A 9,990-nucleotide genomic window follows, 5' to 3' on the forward strand; every position below is an offset into this window, starting at 1 on the left:
GCCCTGCCCGCCGGCCCGGCCCGGCGCTGTGTCCCGAGCGGAGCCGCGGCCCCGCCGCCCCGGCCGCGCCCGCCCTTCCCTGCGCCGCCTCCTCCCGCCGGGGCAGCCCCGGCTCCCACCGAGGGCAGGGCGCGCCCCCTGCCGGCCGCGGAGCGGCACCGGGGGAACGAACCCGGGGGACCAGCCCGGGGGACCAGCCCGGGGTCAGCCGGGGGGACACCCCCGATACGCACCTCTCCCTGCATGCACCGAGTGCAGGCAGCTCCCTGCGCTGCTCCTGCGCTGCTCCCTGCACTCATCCCTTCACTGATCCCTGCACTGCACCTGCATCTCTCTCTCCACTGCTCCTGCACTGCTCCTTGCACATCTCCCCGCGTGTCTCTCTGCACTGCTCCCCACACATCTCCCTGCACTGCTCTCCATCCATCCACCCTTCCACTGCACACCTCGAAGCGGCCACAAAGACACCTTGTCCATACCACAGGGGTGTCACAGGACCTCCTGTTCTACCTCCTGCGTCCTGCATCTCTTCATCTACATCTCCAGTAAGGCTGTGTGAGCACACCTGTACGACCACGAACACCTGGACACAATGCACAGCTATACCATGCATACATAGATGGTACAGTTTTTTAAAGCACACTCAGTTATAAACATGTTTTAGGAAGATGCCATGAGGCCCTAAAAAGTTTTTCGCTTGTTTTGGGAAGACTTCACTGATGCATGAGGTAACTGTGTGCTCATGCATGATATAACAGCACACTCATGCATGAGGTAGCTGTGCACCCATGCACAGTATAATTGTGTGTTCATGCATTACGCAATTGTGAGCTCATGCATGATGTAATTGTGTGCTCATGTGTGAAAAAAATCAAAGCTAGCAGCCAGAGGCCTTATCTTTTAAACCCTTGGGTTCAGCAGGACACAAATGCACATCTCTGCCATCTACACCAAAGTTTTTGCCTGTCTGTGCCAAAGCCACACAAGGCAGCCCCGTGTATGGGGGTCCACTGTGTGCTCAGCATTGTCACAGATGTGGCAAGTGACTCTACCTGCCTTGGGTGGATGGAATGCCAGAGAGGGAACTTGAACTGATCTGTCATGTAACTGCTCTCGATCAACACTGTGAAGCCATCCTCTACACAGAAGAACGTGTTCCTTGGCTGGAAGCCTGATGAGTATTTAGAGCCAAGGAACATGTTGTTTAAAACTGGTAGTAGAATGCAAAGTGAATCATACACCATGGGCAAAAAGGTTTGAAAGAGGGACAAAGCTGTATAAGCCTTTTGAAAATAATGACATACTGGCAGAAGGTACAGAAATGAAGAATTCCTTGAACCATCTGGAACAGTTCTGCAGTGATGATGCCCAGCGAGTACTGGTAGAAATTAAGACTTCCCAGAAAGGTATAAAAGACTAACTTTTTCTCTGGTGAAGGAAATGGATGCTGTTGAAATCATTTGAGTTGAACAAGAAAAGGCCTAAAATTTTAGAAATTAAGAGACTGTTACTCTTACAGACACTGCAAGTTACATCTGCCAGCCTCTTACTCTCCTTTTCCTTTTTTTAAAAAAAACCTGTTCTTGCTCTTTGGCTCTATCAAATAGCTGCTTGTAACACCACAGACCAATTCTGAGCAGAACAACCTCACAGCGAATAATGTACCTACGTGCATGGAAGGAAGAGAACGAGCCAGGGAGTGGAGAATTTTCATCCTAATGAAGCTCATGGCACAGGGCTTCGCTGATGTCCCGACCAACTGTTTAATTCACTATTTTCAGCGGCCTCAAACATGTTGCCTCTTGTCTTCACCTTGCCCCCACTGGCAGTGATGTGAAGCGCCCTGTAATTTCCATGGGAGCAGAGCAAGACATTCACACAACATTTTCGCCCAGCGGGAGCTCCTGTGCAGGGAGCCTGATCCCATGGGATGTGCTCAGCTGCTGGCAGCCCGCTCCCACTTCCACTGGCAGCCCTTTCGTGGTAACTGGATAAGGCATATTCCAGGCAAGTCTTCCCTTGGCAGGAGGCACTTCCGTACCTGAGAAGGTCAGGTCTTAGGACTTCATCTCCTCTCACAAATACCTGCTGGCTGCTCTCCATGGTGTGCAGAATCCATGTGCTGGGAATGCATGACTACAGCCCCTGTCTGGATGGGAGCTGGGAAGAGGATTAGCTCTGCATACAGTTCAGATGTAATCACAAGCGTATCAAGTTGTAAAGCATCACAACTTACACAATTCTAAAAATAAACATAACCAGTTTGTTTCAAGCTGTTTGGCAGCCAAAAGGCTAATATATTAATAACATTTGACCAACAATAGCCCGGAACAATAACTATGGAACAACAGATTCTATCACTTCTGAAAATAGCCCTCTTTGGAAAAAAGAAAACATTTTTACAAGAGCCATGAACCAGCTTCTTCATAGGTCTCCACAAAGGTTTCACAAAGGGGAAGCCTGGTGTGAAACCTCCAAAGTTAGGAGGGACCTCCTGTGGGTGGGAGGCTGGCCTGCTGCTGAGTGGGACACAGAGCCTGTGGACACTGTTTAGTCTAGTTGAAGGCATGCATTACTCTGAGCTTCTCTCTCTCAATCCTGCCTATGCTCATGCAATACCTTTCTCTGCAAGTAGATCCATTGATTTATTGACTTTCCAGCGTGTGGCACCGAGCAGTATGTAAGCAAGGGTGGCTTGTAGCCAACAGCTTGGTATTTCGGCATCAGACCTTGTTGACAAAGCGACTGGATTGTCAGAGAAGTTAAACTGGAACACAATGTAGTGATAGAAACAGCTGAAATCCACTGATGGCACAGGATGAAATTCCCTCATCTTCACCTGAAAATATGAATCCATGCCAGAGACCTGGAGTGAGATCTGAATCAGAACAATAGGAATATCAAGTTTGTGATTAAAAGGTCTGAAATGTGCAAATAGGATGTACTGCAAAGAGCTGGCCTGACCCCATGTATCTCTGTGGGAACAGCCAAGTTCATTAAGGATTTATAGAACTGCAGTCCCCACTCTGAGACATTTACTAGAACATGGTTGTTCACCTCAGAGCACCCACATAACACCAGTGAGCTCCTGCCTCCTGTCACTGCTCAGACATGCACTGGTTCTCTGCTCCCTGGCCAAGGCTCTGCCTGTCCAAAGAAACTCTGGCAAACTGTCAGTACAAGAGGAATGCCCTACCAAAAATTGGGCCTTCGTACTTAAAGCATGTGTGCTTGTGTGTATATGGGGGAGAGGAGAAAATCACAGGACTAACGAGCTGTGATTAAGCTCAGAAATAATGGTTTCCTGTTCAAACACAGAGCTATGTCTCTTCTTAGTACAACTACCTCATCCCCAATTGTGTCTATTAAAGACAATTACTGGGGGAGACAGATATGTGTAACCAGATGTGGAAACAATGGTCATGTTATGCACAGTGCCATATGCAGTTTAAATTCTTTGGGCCTGAACAAGTTGCACATAAAAAAATTGTGCGTGTGTGTGTGTGTGTGTGTGTGTGTGTGTTTGTGCACTGTGGAGCAGCTGTCAATGGGGAAATCCCCTTAGCCCACTTTAATCCTATGTTCCACAATCCCCAGGGATTAAACAAATGCACTAACATTATTCACTGTAATGCTCCCTCCCTGGGGGGCTTCAGTCCATGAAATCCACTCCAGCATTTGCAAGTTCCAGTTGTGAAATAGGCTGTGCACATTCTATATTTGGTAGCTCACAAGTACTCTTTCAGTGATGAAAGGACAGGAGTCAGGAATTCAGCTCAAGCCAAGTCTCACAGGGAGCAGGCTCGGGCTTGGAGCTCATTTCTCACCGTGCACGGGCACCAAGGCATTGCAGTGACTGCTGAGAGGGGACAGCGATCACAGGACTGTACAAGATGCTTTCTTAAAATTAAAGATGCTGCCCCAGTGTTAGTCCTCCCCTATACACACCAGGAGTATGAAATGAGGTATTAAACCCAGCTACACCAGCAGAGCCTCACATGACTCCTGCTTTCCTTTTCCTATGATGAAATACACGTTTGAACTTGGCTACAATCCCTGTGAAATTAGTGACAAGGATTCCATCGATCCAGATGCACAATCCTCACAATTCCAACAAGGTTATGACAGTGCAAGCTGTACAATGCCATCAAATTCTTATGACCCTCTGAGTTCAATTGATGGCCACAGTGCCCAGCTATAACATAAAGAAATCTCAGGCTGGGGCTCCCAAGGACCCTCTGACACACTTGCAAGGCTGACTGATTGCTCCATCTCTTGCTTAAGCTCCCTGTCCAAGTTTATTACAGCTTCTTTGAAGACAGTAAACACTACATTCTATATTAGGCTGTCCTTGCCTTGAATTCATATACAGTTTAAATTCTTTAACTTGGGTGATTGTACCAACTCAGCACTAGTTTGAATCACCGCTGCCACAAATGAGATGTCAAGGCACAGTCCCAGGGAGCACCCCCTGAGGCAGCCACTGCTGGTGGTACAGGGGCAGGTTTGGCCCCAGGCCTTTCAGTACAAACTTTAGAGGCAAAGGAGTTTCATGGAATGGCTGAGGCTGGACCTTTGGAAGTCATCTGGACCCTTCTCAAGCAGGGTCACCTAAAGAAGGCTGCCCAGGACTGTGTCTGAGTGGCTTTTTAGTATCTCCAGGGATGGAGACTCCACAACCTGTTCCAGTCTCTAGTCACCCTCACTCAGAAAACTGTTTTCTGATGTTCAGATGGAACCTCTTGTGCTTCAGGATGTGCCCTTTGCCTCTTGTCCTGTTTGTTACTGATGCTTTTCGCACTGAGGTGATATCTCAGGCTGGACTCTGAAGCCTGGCTCTGTCATTGTAATCACCAGGCCCATGGAGCTGTGTTGTGCAGAATGCCAAGGCCACTCCTCTCCATGATATAAAATCCACAGAGTTGTTCAGGTGGGAAAAGACCTTTAAGTCCAACCATTAAGTCCAACCAGCACTGCTAAGTCCATCACTAAGCCATGTCCCTATGCAGCACATCCTTTAAATCTCTCCAGGGAGGGTGACTCAACCACTTCCCTGTGCAGCCCATTCCAAGGCTTGGCATCCTTTTGGTGAAGAAATTTTTCCAAATACCCAATCTAAACCCTCCCTGGTGGAACTTGAGGCCATTTCCTCTTGTCCTATTTCTATATTAATCCAACACCTGACTCTGCTCCCATGGCACTGCATTTACAAACATATAATTTCATCAAGAGAATTTTTTCCAATAGAAATTTTTTCCAATTTACAGCAAGATCATAATAATAAAAGCTATACTCATGTTACTGCTCTTCATCCTGCAACAGCTTGCTCACTGCAGCAAACTTCACTCTGTGGCAAATGCAAGAGCTTACTCACACAGATAAGGAGAACCCCGTGCACAAACCTTCCAGGCCTGGCTCTGAGCCTCTTTTTTTTTTTTTTTCATGCACTTTACAGCCAGGAACATGAATAAATACCTGAGAGAGAGCCAGGGAAAGGAGCAGGGCTTCTGTGCCCAGGAGGACCAGTGCTGCTGAGGTTGAACAGGCTGCAGACTAGAAGAGATTAGAAATCTCCCATCCATCCCCCTTGCTCCTCCTTCCCTGCATAATTGCAGTTCCTTTCAGACACACTGCCTGGAGTGTCAGCTGGCATTTTCTGGGCTTCCCAGAAGCAGTCGCTGCCATTCAGCACCACTTTTTTCATTTAAAATCTGTCTCACGGGTTCCCTTGGGAAACCGAGCGCTGCTCCACTCCACCAGCACGGCAGGAAGGACTCCAGCTTCCAATCCTGGTGCCCACAGAGCTCATTCACAAAATCCCACTGCTGCCACTCCTGCCTTACACCTCGTTCTCAGAGGAGCAGCAGCAGCGTTCCTGTGCTGGGCCCTCCATCCATCCTGGTCAGGGAGGCACACCTAGACCTTTCCATTAATACCGAATTACACAGGACAGCAGCAACCTCAGGGGCCTCTGAAGAGTTGCTGCTCCTGTACCAAAGCAAAAATACAACTGGGATCCTCACAGAGGAACTTCACAACTGCTCCCCTCCTCATGTTTCTGGAGAGGAGGACAGCAGTAACTCTGCCCCTTGAACACAGAATGAGGAGTCTCACTTTGGCTTTCCTACAGTGCCATAAACAGAGTTTTCAAGGGGAAAAAATAATTCTTATTTCCTATCTCCCTGTCATTTTTTAAATTACTGGATTCTGCAGCACCCAATGGATAAATATTCACAGACACGTACCTGCTCCCCCGGCAGAACAAATCGAGTAATTTCTGTTTCTGCTCGAGCCCTGGGCATGCAGACAAAAACATTTTTTATTCATCAGTGGTAAAAGGCTACAGCCATTTGACTTTAAACACAGACATGCTTCTGGGCTCTCTTCCAGGAAGTCTGTGTCACCCAGGCTTTAGATCGATATGTTTGTCTGCAAAGTCACCCTTTTGATCTGTAATTTTTCATTTTGACACAAGAAATGCCTTTTGGTCAAACTTCAGCAGTCCATTAAATTCCAGGCGTAATGGAAATGGGAATCACATTGCTGTAGCCATGTGAAGATTTCCACAGTTTGGGGTTTATTTACTCATGGGTTAATTTACCCTGCCATGTATTTGGGACTCGGACAATACTGCATATAGTGTTCTCCTGCCTCATCCGAGCTCACTGCCTCCTCCCCAGTTTGTCCATGCTCTCACCAGTGGTTGCACCTTCATAAAAAAATTTCTACTTTTAGTTGCCCAACCTGCAGAAAACATTATTTCACTTTTGTACTGCAGACACTGCACATCCTCCCAGCCTGGCCCAGTTGTTCACTGTGTACAAAGGGGGTCCTGGCCCCCGGGACAGCCCCCCAGGCTGAGAGCGGGGGCTCTGCCCAGCTCATGGCCCAGCTGGCTCAGCCTGGTCACCCCTGGCACACCACACTCTGTTTGCACAACTCAGCACAGCCCTTTTCTTTCCAAGGTCAAGGTTTCGGGGCTTGGATGGCTGAGCTTTTTTCTCCCTCTTTTTTTTTTTTTTTTTTTTAAAAGGTGTCAGCCATCCCATGGAAGGGTGACAAGAGAGGTGGGGAAACAATCCAAAACATTATTAATGGGAGAGGCGGGTCTGCCCAGCCTGTGGGACAATCCCCCTGCCTGGCTCCACACAGCAAGGTCCGAGCAAGGCTGGGGAGTGATCTCACTGCTATTTCTGACCAGACACAGCTCCTCCTGTGCTCCCAACACGCTGGTTTGTGGTTGCTGAAGTTTGACCCCAGGGAAGATGCGACTCAGGAGAGTTGCAAAGCACTGAAAATGTTATAATAGTCCAAACAAATAACATTATACTTTTAGTCCCCATTCACATCTTACCTTTCAAAAGCACACATTTTGTGTCAGCCTCTCAAAAATACATCAAACCCAGAAATACTGCTGTTATAATCAATTCATTTTTACACTTATTTTAAAGCAGTCATGAAGAAGTCTGGATTCTGAATAACTGGTTTGTCAAGCCAGAAAGATTAGACAGTTCTGTATCTAAATATGGCAAGATTTTCAGCAGTAACACATCTTTTAAGTACATTAATTGTAATGTGTTTTTACTGGGTAATTAAAATGGGCCTCATTTTAATCCTCATTTCACAGAGGTGTTATATTCAGAGGGAGGCTGTTCAGTATTTTCTGGAATAAAGTCAAAGACCTTAAAGCAACTCAAAAGGGCCACGTAAAATTTTTATGTTTTAAGTCAGGACTTGTGTCCAAAACAAACAGCTGTCCCTCATCCACCAAAAAACCCCAACCCAAACACAGCTATGATCAGATCATAAGCACCTTGATTAAAGTTCAGTGGCATTTCAGGAAAAGCTATTAAATTAAAGGTAAAAATCAATTTTATTGCCTGAGTAATAAGAGGGGGGCAGGAATTTGGGAAGTGAGTGAACACGTGATCTGCCTCAACACAACCCTGCCTTGAAGACAACAACATGAGCAGGAACACACTGACAGAACTATGTGTTCCTGGACAGAAAGGACCTGGCAAGGTGAGCTTATTCCAGGAGGGAAAATGCACAACAACCTTCCAACAGCAGTCCTGGGACAGGGCTGTCCCCTGCCCCTCCCCAGGAGCTGAGCACGGAGCCTGGGAAGGACCTTCCTCACAGACGTGTGGGCGCTAAAACTGAATATTCCAGTTCTGCAGAGAGTGAAGTGAGGCAACTGGGAAGCTGCCTGGATGTGTTCTGGTCACAGAGAAGAGCAGAGCCAGAGCTTTATTGAAATACCTGGTTCTTAGTCCTGGGTTCGTGGCACACGTTTGGGCAAGACTCAACTGCTCGAGTTTACGGGATGGGAAGCCTCCTTCAGGGAGGACCTCGCTTTCACAACTGCTTTCAACCAGAAACAAACCCACAGAATTCTGAAATACTCTGCAGAAGCTGCAAGATGGCTTTTGAATAATTAGAAGCATTTTGGTTTGACAATCTGATGTGAGAGACCGCAGAATACAAAAAAAAAGTCAAAATAAGGTGTTTCAAAGCTGGAACTTTCACCTAACAAAGGTGACAGGATTTTGACAGCACTGCATTTTCCAAGCAAAATAGCGTCTACATTTTTCTAAACAAGTTTTAAACTGCATTTCCTGTTTTTATATCAAAACATACTAGAGCTCGTTTTGTGGCTCGTTAATAACATACTGTACAACCATTTTGTACAGACCTCCCCAAATACCTTGCAGTGCAGTCCCTATTAAGAAAGGCAAACAGCCTCCTGCCCAGTCAGGCCCAGGCTGAGTGTGGCACCTGAAACAGCAAAACCAGCTTTTTCCTGAGCATCAAAGGAAGCAGCTAGTTCTTTGAAAGAGGCTCCTCCACTCTTCCCAGATACCTGGCTGTTGTGATTTTGCAGTGCAATGATTATTTTTTACATATTTTAAGCTGTCTGGAAGAAGCAGTAACCAAAGTGATGTTCTAGAGAGCCAGCAGAAATGCCCTTGCACATGTCTAAAGCTTTGCTCAGACTGGTGTGTTAAGAACCAAACAATGAAGGTCAATTCTGGGTAAATGGTACAACTTCACTGAAAGGGTGGTAAGGCACTGGAACAGGCTGTCCTGGGATGGGGTTAAAACTGAAAGGGTTAAAAACGTGTGGATGTGGCACTTGAGGACATTGTTTAGTGGCAAACATGCAATGCTGGGTTAACAGCTGGACTCAACGATCTCAGAGGGCCAACCTTAACAACTCTTTGATTCTAACTGCACTAAGCTTTTATTGCAGGATTCGACCTCTCTACTCTTTAAGGCTCTATATGTGAACAGTACATCAAAACCAGCACCTACGGAGAAAGTATCAGCGAGAGGGATTCTTCACATCCCAGTGAACCCAACACTCCCCTCTCACAGCAGAGCTTTACTTTAACTGTGCCTCGCTGCATTCGGGACACCTGTCCTGGGGCAAAACGCAGAGAACGGTCCCCTGCCAGGACGTGGTTCCTGGGTCCCGTGGAACAGGGGGACACAGGGGTCGGGGCTCCCAGGGGTGCACCACCAGTGTTGCCCGAAGCCTGTTCACCCCCACGCCCTGCTGATGCCACCCCACGACACGTGGGGACCGCGACCACCCCAGCAGCTCCACGGCGGGGACCTGCGGAGCATTGCGGCCACCGGCTGCCCCGCGATCCGCAGCTTCCCCGGGGCCGGATGTCCGACACCCCGGGAAGGGCAGCGGGGCCGCGGGTCTCCGGCACCGAGAGCAAAAATGAGCCGCAAACGAGGCGGCGTCCGCGGCCTCCCCGCGGCGGGGCTGCCAGCGCACCGCGCTGCCTCGGCAGGCACGGACGGGGTTCGAACCCGCGATCTTCGGTTTACGAGACCGACGCCTTACCACTTGGCCACCGCGCCCGACGGGCTGGCTGCACCCGCGCGCCGCCAGTGGAAGGCAGCGGGCGGCGCGGCCGCCGCCGGGACCGGACGGCGCGTCCCGGGGCACTGCCGGCGGCGGGACGGGGCGGGATG

At 48.6% G+C, this 9,990-nt stretch overlaps 1 long non-coding RNA gene and 1 other non-coding gene across 3 annotated transcripts in view; both read right to left on the reverse strand.

The window, feature by feature from the left end:
• The window catches only part of LOC113952424, a 37,683-nt gene that overhangs the window by 20,189 nt on the left and 7,504 nt on the right, over window positions 1–9,990 (reverse strand). The gene's annotated exons all lie outside the window — the stretch shown is intronic.
• TRNAT-CGU lies at window positions 9,805–9,876 on the reverse strand. Its single transcript has one exon. It is a non-coding gene; the product is annotated as a tRNA-Thr (tRNA).

This window comes from Corapipo altera, unplaced genomic scaffold (assembly GCF_003945725.1).
Source record: "Corapipo altera isolate COAL_440 unplaced genomic scaffold, ASM394572v1 343, whole genome shotgun sequence".
NCBI lineage: Eukaryota > Metazoa > Chordata > Aves > Passeriformes > Pipridae > Corapipo > Corapipo altera.